Source organism: Rhinoraja longicauda, chromosome 19, assembly GCF_053455715.1.
Source record: "Rhinoraja longicauda isolate Sanriku21f chromosome 19, sRhiLon1.1, whole genome shotgun sequence".
NCBI classification, from domain to species: domain Eukaryota; kingdom Metazoa; phylum Chordata; class Chondrichthyes; order Rajiformes; family Arhynchobatidae; genus Rhinoraja; species Rhinoraja longicauda.
The window spans coordinates 13,091,928-13,104,703 of record NC_135971.1 but is presented as its reverse complement, the minus strand read 5'-3'; the positions used below and the strand labels follow the sequence as shown (position 1 = coordinate 13,104,703).

General features: G+C 52.5%; 1 protein-coding gene across 7 annotated transcripts in view; it reads right to left on the bottom strand.

The window, feature by feature from the left end:
• The window catches only part of LOC144603140 (uncharacterized), a 33,424-nt gene extending 27,360 nt beyond the window's left edge, over positions 1-6,064 (bottom strand). For 3 of the 7 annotated variants that reach the window (XR_013548548.1, XM_078416291.1, XM_078416292.1), the window contains exons 1-2: positions 5,586-6,064; positions 2,328-2,481 (exon numbers count right to left, since the gene is read on the bottom strand). The gene's annotated coding sequence lies outside the window, so the exon portion shown is untranslated. Of the gene's footprint in view, positions 1-2,327; positions 2,482-3,277; positions 3,459-5,448; positions 5,481-5,585 lie in introns of those variants that run through there. The other 4 variants (XM_078416293.1, XM_078416295.1, XM_078416294.1 and 1 more) reach the window with 4 other exon arrangements.
• Between the last annotated feature and the right edge of the window lie 6,712 nt (positions 6,065-12,776).

Below are 12,776 nucleotides of genomic sequence, written 5' to 3'. Positions count from 1 at the left end.
AAATGTATTTATTTTGTGGATACGTCTCCTTTATACATCTCCACTAGCAAGTGGCGGAAGTGGCGGCGCCTAATGGCTGCGGCTCGCTAGCAGTCTGTTCGTCTTTTTTCCTTTTTTTTTGTTGTGTGTCGGTGTTGGGATGGTTTTTGTATTTTTTTTGGTTGTGTACATACATGTGGGGGGTGGTGGTGTGGGTGGGGGGTGGCGGGAACTTTTCTCTTCCTCACGGCGCGGTGTGCGGCTCGGCTGCGGGGCCTAACATCGCCCGGTGCGGCTCGGCCGCTGGACTTTACATCGCCCGGTGCGGCTTGGCCGCTGGACTTTACATCGCCCGGTGCGGCTTGGCCGCTGGACTTTACATCGCCCGGTGCGGCTTGGCTGCTGGACTTAACATTGCCCGGTGCGGATCGGCCGCGGGACTTTGCATCGCCCGGTGCAGCTCGGCTGCGGGACTTTACATCGCTGGTGCGGCTCGACCACGGGACTTAGCTGCGCAAGGCTTGGTCGCGGGGCCTTTCATCGCCCGGCTCGGCCGCGAGATGTTTCAGCGCCCGGTGCGATTCGGCCGGGGGGACTTCCATCCCCTTGCGGGGACTGTGCGGGTCGGTCGGGGACGAGCTGTCTGTCCGTGGGCGTGGGGAAGAGAGTGGAAGTTTTGTTGCCTCCATCACAGTGAGGGGGTGTTTGGAGTCACTGTGATGGACGTTTGTGTTGGGGCTATGTGTCTTGTGTTCTTTTTTTCTATGACTGCTATGTAGTTTCGTTCGGTACTTCGGTACCGAATGACAAATAAAGCTCTGTTATATTGTTATACTGTTATTTCCACCAACGGCATTCAATCCAGTTTTTTCACCATGTCTTGTAGCACCAGACAGGGATGCCCCTTATCCCCCCTATTGTTTGCACTAGCTACAGAGCCCTTGTCAATATATTTGAGGTCTTCTCCTATTTTTACTGGGATATCACAATTAGGCATGGAATTTAAGCTATCGCTTTGTGCTGATGATTTATTGTTGTGTTTCAGATCTAAACCAATCTATACCAGCAATCCTATCTATTTTTCAGAGATTTGGCTCATTCTCAGGTTATAAAGTTAATATTTCCAAAAGTGAATGCTATCCTATCAACGCTCCTGCATTACAACTTAAAGTCTGATATACCTTTCAAATTGAGCCCCTCTGAGCCCCTCAGGTGTTATTTAAGCACCTGGGGATCAATGTAACCAGAACTTTTACCTCCCGTTTTTCTGCTAAGGTTTCCTCTTTAGTGTCTAAGATCAAATCTGACATTCAAAGATGGGGAAGTCTACCTCTGTCGCTGATTGGAAGAATAAATACAATTAAAATGAACATTTTGCCCAAATTCCGGTTTCTGTTCCAATGTCTCCCCCTTTTCTTGTCGAAAAGTTTATTTAAAACGATCGAACAAGCTATTTCTTCTTTTTTTATGGAGTGTAAAGGCACCCAGAATCCGTAAATCTGTACTTCAGAGATGCAAATTCAATGGCGGATTATCAATAAGTGGCAATCTTTTTTAACGTTTTTCCACTCTCTGCAATCTCTGCCTCCTGACTAATGGATCCCCCCACCCCTTCTTCCCCCTTTTTTGGGTCTTTTGTTTTGCTTTGTTTTATTATATCTTTGAAACACAGAAAGTATGACTAGTTTTTATTTCAATCTATTGAGATACACTGTACTTTGATTGTAGTATAGTACTGTTTCGTTATTTAAATAAACATTCAAAATTACAGCTTTTTAAAAGTTTATTCCGATATTACTGTAGAATCACTGCTTCACTATAATGTCCCATTGCATACAATTAAGGGTTGTTTCCTCCTGTATTCTATAAAATCTCCGCAAAGTAAAATTAAATATTGGGAAGACCAAACTGATTGTCTTCAGTTCCTTGCCACAAACTGCAACAATATTTGCTCGTCTGTTTGTGATGGCAATGGAATATTCACAGCTCTTTTTCCACATATTTAACACTAAGCTGTGTTTCTGATCCCAAATGATTCCCATCATCCAGCATAAATAATTCCTTCTCCTTCACTGTTTCTGGTCATCTAATGCTAAAACCTCTGATGCCTTTGTTCCTTCCATAATTGACTTTGTGAATGGACTCACACAAATCTCCTTTGTCCTGCATTGTAAACTTAGGTTAACCAATACTCTGCTCCCTATAACCTGTGTGTCAGATCCTGTCCATATGTACTTGATTGTAAAATTCTTGTCCTTGATTTCCACATCCTCCATCGATCTGTGTAAGAAGGAACTGCAGATGCTGATTTACACCAAAGATGGACACATAATCCTGGAGTAACTCACCAGGTCATGCAGCATCTCTGGAGAAAAGGAATAGATGATGTTTCGGGTCGAGACTCTTCATCAGTCTGAGTACTCCACCATTTTGCATCCATCCTCCATGAATCTGCCTCTTTTCTATCTGCCTCTTTTCTATTTTGCAGTTGAAATGTTGGAACTGTATCAAAACGTTAAAAATAAGTAATCAGTTAAAACACGTCATTTAAGTTATCAACTATTTAGTGGATAGTATTTGTGGAGATTACCATTACTCCACCACAGATTATTGTGTTGCCTCAATGTGGCACCTCTGGAGGACTTGGATAGGTGGCATTTTGGGTGGGGGCCCCTTCTCCAAGCTGATGGTATCTACGTATCATAGCATGATGCATGCGTGTAAAGCCACATGTCTAATTATCTGAACACTAAAGTCAACAGGAATTGACTGTCTTCCAACATTATCAAACATAGGTACCCAGGATTTTAGAAGGGAAACATCCATGTCTCGCGACATCAACCACATCTCAGCAAATCCACCAAACTTGTTCCAACATATGATGGAGGAAAAAAAATACATGAACTGCTGGAGTGCTCCTCTGGAGGGCATGGATAAATGACATTTCGGGTCGGGTTTCCTTCTTCACACTAAGTGAACGTTGAGATCTATTTATTTCTATCTTGCCTCAAACACACATTCATATATATTTATAGAAGGTAGATATGTTAAATTTGTGCAGTGTGTGTGTGTTTGAGCAATACAAGGGAAACCACAAAAGAGGGGGCTGGGGAGGAAAATGGGCAGAAACAGTAAGAAATAATACATTCAGAGAAATTAAGCAAGGAAAAACATTTCAAAATAAAAAATAACAAAATGTGAGTTGATAGATGAAATATATGCTGCATTTTAATGGTGTCATCACACATACTGTTCCCCCACAACATTGATCACACTAATAGAGGCGGGTTTTGCTTACTAAAATGGTGGCCATTCAGCTCCGATGCGTGCTACAGTTCAGTACGGGCGATGGCAACGGAGTGCTCCACCTTGCTCCTCTAGTATCTTTGCACCTGACCGCCTGTTTCAGGGGGCGCCTCCTGCAGCCGACCTTCATGGCGCGGGAGGCGACACCAAAGATACTAGAGGAGCAAGATAGACCACTCGGCCCTAAAAACCCTAGTGCGTCACGGCGCCATTTTAGTAGGCAAACCTGCAGTAACATTGAAAAAGAAAAACAACAACAAAATGTGAGTTGATAGACGAGATAAATGCTGCATTTTAATGGTATCATCACACATACTGTTCCCACAAAACACACACATTCATAAATATATATTCACAAAATGCTGGAGTAACTCAGGTCAGGCAGCATCTCGGGAGAGAAGGAATAGGTGACGTTTCGGGTCGAGACCCTTCTACAGACTCTATATACTGATATATGCTGAAGTATATATATATATATATATATAAGTGAAATTTGTGCAGAGAGCAACCCGGCCCGAGAGGGCAGCCCGGCCTGGTGGAGCAACCCGGCCCGAGAGGGCAGCCCGGCCCGAGAGGGAGGGCAACCCGGCCCGAGAGGGAGGGCAGCCCGGCCCGAGAGAGAGGGCAGCCCGGCCCGAGAGAGCGGGCAACCCGGCCCGAGAGAGCGGGCAACCCGGCCCGAGAGGGAGGGCAACCCGGCCCGAGAGGGAGGGCAACCCGGCCCGAGAGGGAGGGCAACCCGGCCCGAGAGGGAGGGCAACCCGGCCCGAGAGGGAGGGCAACCCGGCCCGAGAGAGAGGGCAACCCGGCCCGAGAGAGCGGGCAACCCGGCCCGAGAGAGCGGGCAACCCGGCCCGAGAGAGCGGGCAACCCGGCCCGAGAGAGCGGGCAACCCGGCCCGAGAGGGAGGGCAACCCGGCCCGAGAGAGCGGGCAACCCGGCCCGAGAGGGAGGGCAACCCGGCCCGAGAGGGAGGGCAACCCGGCCCGAGAGGGAGGGCAACCCGGCCCGAGAGGGAGGGCAACCCGGCCCGAGAGGGAGGGCAACCCGGCCCGAGAGAGAGGGCAACCCGGCCCGAGAGAGCGGGCAACCCGGCCCGAGAGAGCGGGCAACCCGGCCCGAGAGAGCGGGCAACCCGGCCCGAGAGAGCGGGCAACCCGGCCCGAGAGGGAGGGCAACCCGGCCCGAGAGGGAGGGCAACCCGGCCCGAGAGAGCGGGCAACCCGGCCCGAGAGGGAGGGCAACCCGGCCCGAGAGGGAGGGCAACCCGGCCCGAGAGAGAGGGCAACCCGGCCCGAGAGAGAGTGCAGCCCGGCCCGAGAGAGAGGGCAACCCGGCCCGAGAGAGAGGGCAACCCGGCCCGAGAGAGAGGGCAACCCGGCCCGAGAGAGAGGGCAACCCGGCCCGAGAGAGAGGGCAACCCGGCCCGAGAGAGAGGGCAACCCGGCCCGAGAGAGAGGGCAACCCGGCCCGAGAGAGAGTGCAACCCGGCCCGAGAGGGAGGGCAACCCGGCCCGAGAGGGAGGGCAACCCGGCCCGAGAGGGAGGGCAACCCGGCCCGAGAGAGAGGGCAACCCGGCCCGAGAGGGAGGGCAACCCGGCCCGAGAGGGAGGGCAACCCGGCCCGAGAGAGAGGGCAACCCGGCCCGAGAGGGAGGGCAACCCGGCCCGAGAGGGAGGGCAACCCGGCCCGAGAGGGAGGGCAACCCGGCCCGAGAGAGCGGGCAACCCGGCCCGAGAGAGGGCAACCCGGCCGAGAGAGAGGGCAACCCGGCCAAAGATACTAGAGGAGCGAGATAGACCATCCGACCCTCAAACCCGTTGCGCGTCACGGCGCCATTTTAGTAAACAGAACCCTGCAGAAACATTTAAAAAGAAAAATAACAAAAAAATGTGAATTGATAGATGAGATATATGCTGAAGTTTAATGGTATCATCACACATAGTGTTACCCCAAAACACACACAATAAGTTAAATTTGTGCAGAGTGTGTGTGTTTGAACAATACAAGGGAAACTGCACAAAAGAGGGGGCTGGGGAGGAAGGATGGGAGGGAAATGGGCAGAAATAGTAAGAAACAATACATTCAGAGAAATTAAGTAGGGGAAACATTTCAAAATCAACTGCGAGAGGCGTAACGAGCGGCGGGTTGTCTGTCCTTACTAAAGTGGCGCCTTTACGCACTACACTTGTCACCCGTGCCTTCTCTCCAGAGATGCTGCCTGACCCGTTGAGTTACTCCGGCATTTTGTGTCCCTTCGGTCTGTACCGCATCCGCAGTTATTTCCCCCCCCACACACTTCAGTCCGGGCGATTTCAACGGACTGCTCCATCTTGTTCCTCCAACATCTGACTTCGGGCAATACCCCGGTCCGTCTCCTCTCCTACCGGCCGCGCCATTCCTCGCATCCGTCGCCATCAGCCGTTCCCTCCCACCCTCGGCTCTCCGGTCTCCATGGTTTCCGAGCTTCTCCCCGCGGGCGGCGGCGGCGGCGGCGGCGGTTGCGTTCCCGCCAAAGCCGTTTCTCGCAGCTTGGAGCGAGCGAGCGATGCGCGCGCAGCCGCCGCCGCCGCACAGACAGACAGACAGACAGACAGACAGACAGACAGACAGACAGACAGACAGACAGACAGACAGACAGGGCCGCCCGCGGGCAACCTGCCGCCTCTTTGTTCCCGTCGGCCGCCGAGTGAGTCCATCCTTGCTCGCAGCCGGCCGGCCGCCCACCCACCGGGTCCGTCCACTCACGGACCCGCTCCACAGCCGGCTATTGCTGCCCGCTTCTTCCCTTCTCAGGCAGCGTCCAATCTGTGTCTCTGGCGTGTGGGGGCGGCAACTCCGCCAGCTGTGCCGCTTGGCCAAAGATACTAGAGGAGCGAAATAGACCACCCGACCCTCAAAACCGGAGTGCGTCACGGCGCCATTTTAGTAAGCAGAACCCTGCAGAAACAATTAAAAAGAAAAATAACAAAAACCTGTAAGTTGATAGATGATATTCTGCATTTTAATGGTACCATCACACATACTCAAAGATAGAGGAACCACTCCGTTGAAATTGCTTATAACTATACATAAGGCGCCATTTTAGTAAGCAAAACCCGCCTCTCGCAGTGTCATCAGTGTTTTGGGGGAACAGGATGTGTGATGACACCGATAAAATGGAGTCCGAGTACACGGCAGCGGGACAGCACGGCCTGGTGGAGCAACCCGGCCAAAGATACTAGAGGAGCGAGATAGACCACCCGACCCTCAAAACCGTAGTGCGTCACGGCGCCATTTTAGTAAGCAGAACCCTGCAGAAACATTTAAAAAGCAATATAACAAAGACCTCTAAGTTGATAGATGAGATTATATGCTGCATTTTAATGGTATCATCACACATACTCAAATATATTAGAGGAACAAGATGAACCACTCTGTTGAAATTGCCTGTACTGAAGTGCAGTACGCAAAGGCGCCATTTTAGTAAGCAATACCCGCCTCTCGCAGTGTGATCAGTGTTGTGGGGGAACGGTATGTGTGATGACACCGATAAAATGCAGAATATACCTCATCTGTCAATTCACAATTGTTTGTTATTATTCTTTTTAATAATGTTTCTGCAGGTTTCTGCCTACTAAAATGGCGCCTTGACGTACTACGGTTGTTAGGGTCGAGTGGTCTGTCTTGCTCCTCTCGTATCTTTTGGCATAACGTATAATTTTGCTTACAAAAATGGCGCCTATACCAGTGTAGGGGGATTGCACGGCAGACGAGGTCACGGCCCCTGACCCGTACAGTTGCCATGCAATGCCTACTGGAGGGCACGCCGTGCACTGCAGTCCAATGTGTTGGGGCCGCACTTTGCCGCAGCTCGGCTTCCCCCGGACCCCCCGGCTGGTCTTCTCCCATCAGCGCGTCTCCGGCTCCCTCCCAGGCACCTCAAGCGTCCCGCCCCCTCCCCTGCTCCTCCAGGCTCGGCGCCTCTTGTTCCGCGCCTCGCTTCCTGTGGCTCTTCGGGCCCTCACTGCTCCTGCTGGCCTCTCCGTCAGCCGGCCTCCGCTTCCACTTGACCGGTTGAACACCTCGAGGCTGGGGCCGCCGAGCAGAACCATGGCCTGGTCCTCCCCCTCGGCTCCCAGCGCCCAGCCCAGCTCTCGATGCTGCTTGGCCTCCGCCGCCGGTCAATAGGTGCAGGAGGAGGCCATTCGGCCCTTCGAGCCAGCACCGCCATTCAATGTGATCATGGCTGAGCATTCTCAATCAGTACCCCGTTCCTGCCTTCTCCCCATACCCCCTGACTCCGCTATCCTTAAGAGCTGTATCCAGCTCTCTCTTGAATGCCTCTCCCCGGCTCCTCTTCCTCTTCGGGCTCGACACTCCGCTCCCCCTCCTCTTCCACCGCCTCCTCCTCCAAGGCCGTCGAGCACGGCTCCCTGGGCCCTTCGCCCTCAGGCGGGTCGCCGACCTCCAGTGCTCGCTGCTTCTGCCCCAGCAGATCCTCCAGGCCCCTCGGCTCGGGTTCTTCCCGCTGCTCCTCTCCCAGCTCGCTCAACCCCTTCCTCTCCTCCTCGTCCTTTCCTCCTCCTCCTCTTCTTCTCCCTCTCCCCCAGGTCAGTGACCCTCTGCTTCTCGGCCTTGCTCTCCTGCCACCCTTCCCGGCCGCCTTTCCCCTTCTCCCGCCGGCTGGCCAGACATCTTCCCAGCTGCTTCTTGCGCCCGCGGGCTTGGCGGCCCTTGTCTCGGTTCCTCTTCCTCCGCCGGATCCTCCAGCTTCCCCATTTTTTTACAGCACAAAAATTGACCTAGTGGCGGCTTTTTCAAGGTAAGGATGTCCGTGTTGCATGTGTTACTGGAGTGCGCTGGAAGCTGCCATGTCCTCCAGGCGGCTTACATAGAAACATAGAAAATAGGTGCAGGAGTAGGCCATTCGGCCCTTCGAGCCTGCACCGCCATTCAATATGATCATGGCTGATCATCCAACTCAGTATCCCGTACCTGCCTTCTCTCCATACCCCCTGATCCCTTTAGCCACAAGGGCCACATCTAACTCCCTCTTAAATATAGCCAATGAACTGGCCTCAACTACCTTCTGTGGCAGAGAATTCCACAGATTCACCACTCTCTGTGTGAAAAAAAACGTTCTCATCTCGGTCCTAAAAGACTTCCCCCTTATCCTTAAACTGTGACCCCTTGTTCTCGACTTCCCCAACATCGGGAACAATCTTCCTGCATCTAGCCTGTCCAACCCCTTAAGAAATTTGTAAGTTTCTATAAGATCCCCCCTCAATCTTCTAAATTCCAGCGAGTACAAGCCGAGTCTATCCAGTCTTTCTTCATATGAAAGTCCTGCCATCCCAGGAATTAATCTGGTGAACCTTCTCTGTACTCCCTCTATGGCAAGAATGTATTTCCTCAGATTAGGAGACCAAAACTGTACGCAATACTCCAGGTGTGGTCTCACCAATGCCCTGTACAACTGCAGCAGAACCTCCCTGCTCCTATACTCAAATCCCCTCGCTATGAATGCCAACATACCATTCGCTTTCTTCACTGCCTGCTGCACCTGCATGCCTACTTTCAATGACTGGTGTACCACGACACCCAGGTCTCATTGCATCTCCCCTCCTAATCGGCCACCATTCAGGTAATAGTCTGCTTTCCTGTTCTTGCCACCAAAGTGGATAACCTCACATTTATCCACATTATACTGCATCTGCCATGCATTTGCCCACTCACCTAACCTATCCAAGTCACGTTGCAGCCTCCTAGCATCTTCCTCACAACTAACACTGCCCCCCAGCTTCGTGTCATCCGCAAACTTGGAGATGTTGCATTCAATTCCCTCGTCCAAATCATTAATATATATTGTAAATAGCTGGAGTCCCAGCACTGAGCCTTGCGGTACCCCACTAGTCACTGCCTGCCATTCTGAAAAGGACCCGTTTATTCCTACTCTTTGCTTCCTGTCTGCTAACCAGTTCTCTATCCACATCAATACTGAACCCTCAATACCGTGTGCTTTAAGTTTGCATACTAATCTCTTATGTGGGACCTTGTCATAGAAACATAGAAAATAGGTGCACGAGTAGGCATTAACCAAACTGATCTCCCGGTGGCCGAGTACTTCAACTCCCCCTCCCATTCCCAGTCTGACCTTTCTGTCATGGGCCTCCTCCAGTGCCATAGTGAGGCCCACTGGAAATTGGAGGAACAGCACCTCATATTTCGCCTGGGTAGTTTGCAGCCCAGTGGCATGAACATCGACTTCTCCAACTTTAGATAGTTCCTCTGTCCCTCCCTTCCCCTCCACCTTCCCAGATCTCCCTCTATCTTCCTGACTCCACCTATATCCTTCCTTTGTCCCACCCCCCTGACATCAGTCTGAAGAAGGGTCTCGACCCGAAACGTCACCCATTCCTTCTCTCCCGAGATGCTGCCTGACCTGCTGAGTTACTCCAGCATTTTGTGAATAAATCGATCTGCAGTTATTTTCTTATACCCCACTAGTCACTGCCTGCCATTCTGAAAAGGACCCGTTTATTCCTACTCTTTGCTTCCTGTCTGCCAGCCAGTTCTCTATCCACATCAATACTGAACCCACAATACCGTGTGCTGAACCCACAATACCGTGTGCTGAACCCATAATACCGTGTGCTGAACCCACAATACCGGCTTGAGCGACTCCGTGCATCCTTACAACCTTACGTGCAATCCCCTAATTGGCGATTTCAACGGAGTGGTCCATCTTGTCCCTCTAGTATCTTTGATTCACAGATTTACCACCGATTCGAAAGAGTCCAGTGGACAAGTTATGTTTGTTGACCCGGCCTGTTGCGTGTCACGGAAGGACCTGGCGAGCCGCTGCCTTGCCCTCGATAGCAGGCTTGGCCGGGAGAGGGAAGCCGCCGAACCCCGGCCCCTGCTCGCTTTTGAAGGCCGGGGGGACGGGGAGGGGAGGATAGGGGGAAAGGGGGGGGGAGAGGGGGAGGGGAGAGAGGGGAGGTGAAGGGGGAAGGGGGAGAGGGGGGGAGTGGAGCGAGAAAGAGACAGAGAGAGAGAGGGGGAGGGTGGAGCGGAGCGAGAAAGAGACAGAGAGAGACAAACAGAGCGATTGGGGGGGAGGGGAGTCGGGGGAGGGGAAAGGGAGAGGGGGAAGGGGAGGGGAGAGAGGGGAGGTTAAGGGGAAAGGGGAGAGGGGAGGAGGTGAAGGGGAGGGGAGAGAGGGGAGGTGAAGGGGGAGGGGGGGACTGGAGCGAGAAAGAGACAGAGGGAGAGAGGAGGGGTAGGGGGGAGGGTGGAGCGGAGCGAGAAAGAGACAGAGAGACAGACAGAGAGCGAGTGGGGGAGGGGGAGGGGGAGGGGAAGGGGAGATGGGGAAGGGGAGATGGGGGAGGGGAGGAAGGGGGGAGGTGAAGGGGAGAGGGGAAAAGGAGGAGGAGGGGAGGGAGGGGGAGGGAGGGGGAGGGGAGGGGAGGTGAAGGGGAGAGGAGCGAGAAAGAGACACAGACTGATAGCGAGACAGAGAGAGAGAGAGAGGGGGGAGGGGGCAGGGGGGGGAGGGTAGAGCGGAGCAAGAAAGAGACAGAGAGAGACAGACAGCGAGACAGACAGAGAGCGAGTGGGGGAGGGGAGGGGAAGGGAGGAGGGGAAGGGGAGATGGGGAGGGGAGATGGGGGAAGGGGACGGGGGAAGGGGAGAGAGGGGGAGGGGAAGGGGAGAGGTGAGAGGGAGGGGGGAGGGGAAGGGGAGAGGGCTGGAGGGGGGGGGGGGTAGGGTGAAATAGAGGGAGAGATCTGCCCATTGTGTTGATTCCCTCCCACAATGTTATCAGATTTCAACTGACCCAGATGCAGAACTACCAATTAGATTGGGTCAGTAGGTTGTTTATCATTTGTCAGAAAAACACTTGATCGGTGATAACTGCGATGGTTTCCTGTGGAACAGTTCAGACCTGTGGTCGGCGAAGATCAAACTGGTTCTCCAGCGAGCGGATGGGACGCTGAGCTTGGACCCAACGAGTAGGTTCTCGTGATTCAATCACGCTAATTTCTGCTCGGCTGCAGAAGCCACAAGAATCTTGACACAGCTCTGTTTTAGATTATTTTAACTCTTTACACTCGGCATTCTGTTAGCTCGCCTATAGGGTTTGTTACCTAGGATTGGTGAACGAGACGTTATCCTTAAGCCCTGGTACTACCACCTTTGGAGTATTGTGCACAGTTTTGGGTCTCCTAATTTGAGGAGGGACATCCTTGTAATTGAGGCAGTGCAGCGTAGGTTCACGAGATTGATCACTGGGATGGCGGGACTGTCATATGAAAGGAAGCATGCAGGTACAGCAGGCAGTGAAGAAAGCCAATGGAATGTTGGCCTTCGTAACAAGAGGAGTTGAGTATAGGAGCAAAGAGGTCCTTCTACAGTTGTACCGGGCCCTGGTGAGACCGCACCTGGAGTACTGTGTGCAGTTTTGGTCTCCAAATTTGAGGAAGGATATTCTTGCTATTGAGGGCGTGCAGCGTAGGTTCACTAGGTTAATTCCCGGAATGGCGGGACTGTCGTATGTTGAAAGGCTGGAGCAATTAGGCTTGTATACACTGGAATTTAGAAGGATGAGGGGGGATCTTATTGAAACATATAAGATAATTAGGGGATTGGACACATTAGAGGCAGGAAACATGTTCCCAATGTTGGGGGAGTCCAGAACAAGGGGCCACAGTTTAAGAATAAGGGGTAGGCCATTTAGAACGGAGATGAGGAAGAACTTTTTCAGTCAGAGAGTGGTGAAGGTGTGGAATTCTCTGCCTCAGAAGGCAGTGGAGGCCAGTTCGTTGGATGCTTTCAAGAGAGAGCTGGATAGAGCTCTTAAGGATAGCGGAGTGAGGGGGTATGGGGAGAAGGCAGGAACGGGGTACTGATTGAGAGTGATCAGCCATGATCGCATTGAATGGCGGTGCTGGCTCGAAGGGCTGAATGGCCTACTCCTGCACCTATTGTCTATTGTCTATTGAAAGACTGAAAAGACTAGGTTTGTATTCACTGGAGTTTAGAAGGAGGAGAGGGGGATCTTAGAGAGACATTTAAAATTATAAAAGGACTGGACAAGCTAGATGCAGAAAAAATGTTCCCAATGTTGGGGGAGTCCAGAACCAGGGGCCACAGTTTAAGAATAAGGGTTAGGCCATTTAGAACGGAGATGAGGAAAAACTTTTTCAGTCAGAGAGTTGTAAATCTGTGGAATTCTCTGCCACAGAAGGCAGTGGAGGCCAATTCACTGGCTGGATCGAGCTCTAGGGGCTAGTAGAATCAAGGGATATGGGGAGAAGGCAGGCACGGGTTACTGATTGTGGATGATCAGCCATGAATGCGGTGCTGGCTCGAAGGGCCGAATGGCCTACTCCTGCACTTATTGTCTATTAAAGTGTTTAGCAGCCAGGAAGCAGGTTTAGGCAGACTGGACATCGCCCGTTCCTTCTCTCCAGAGATGCTGAGTTAACTCCATCCAGATGTG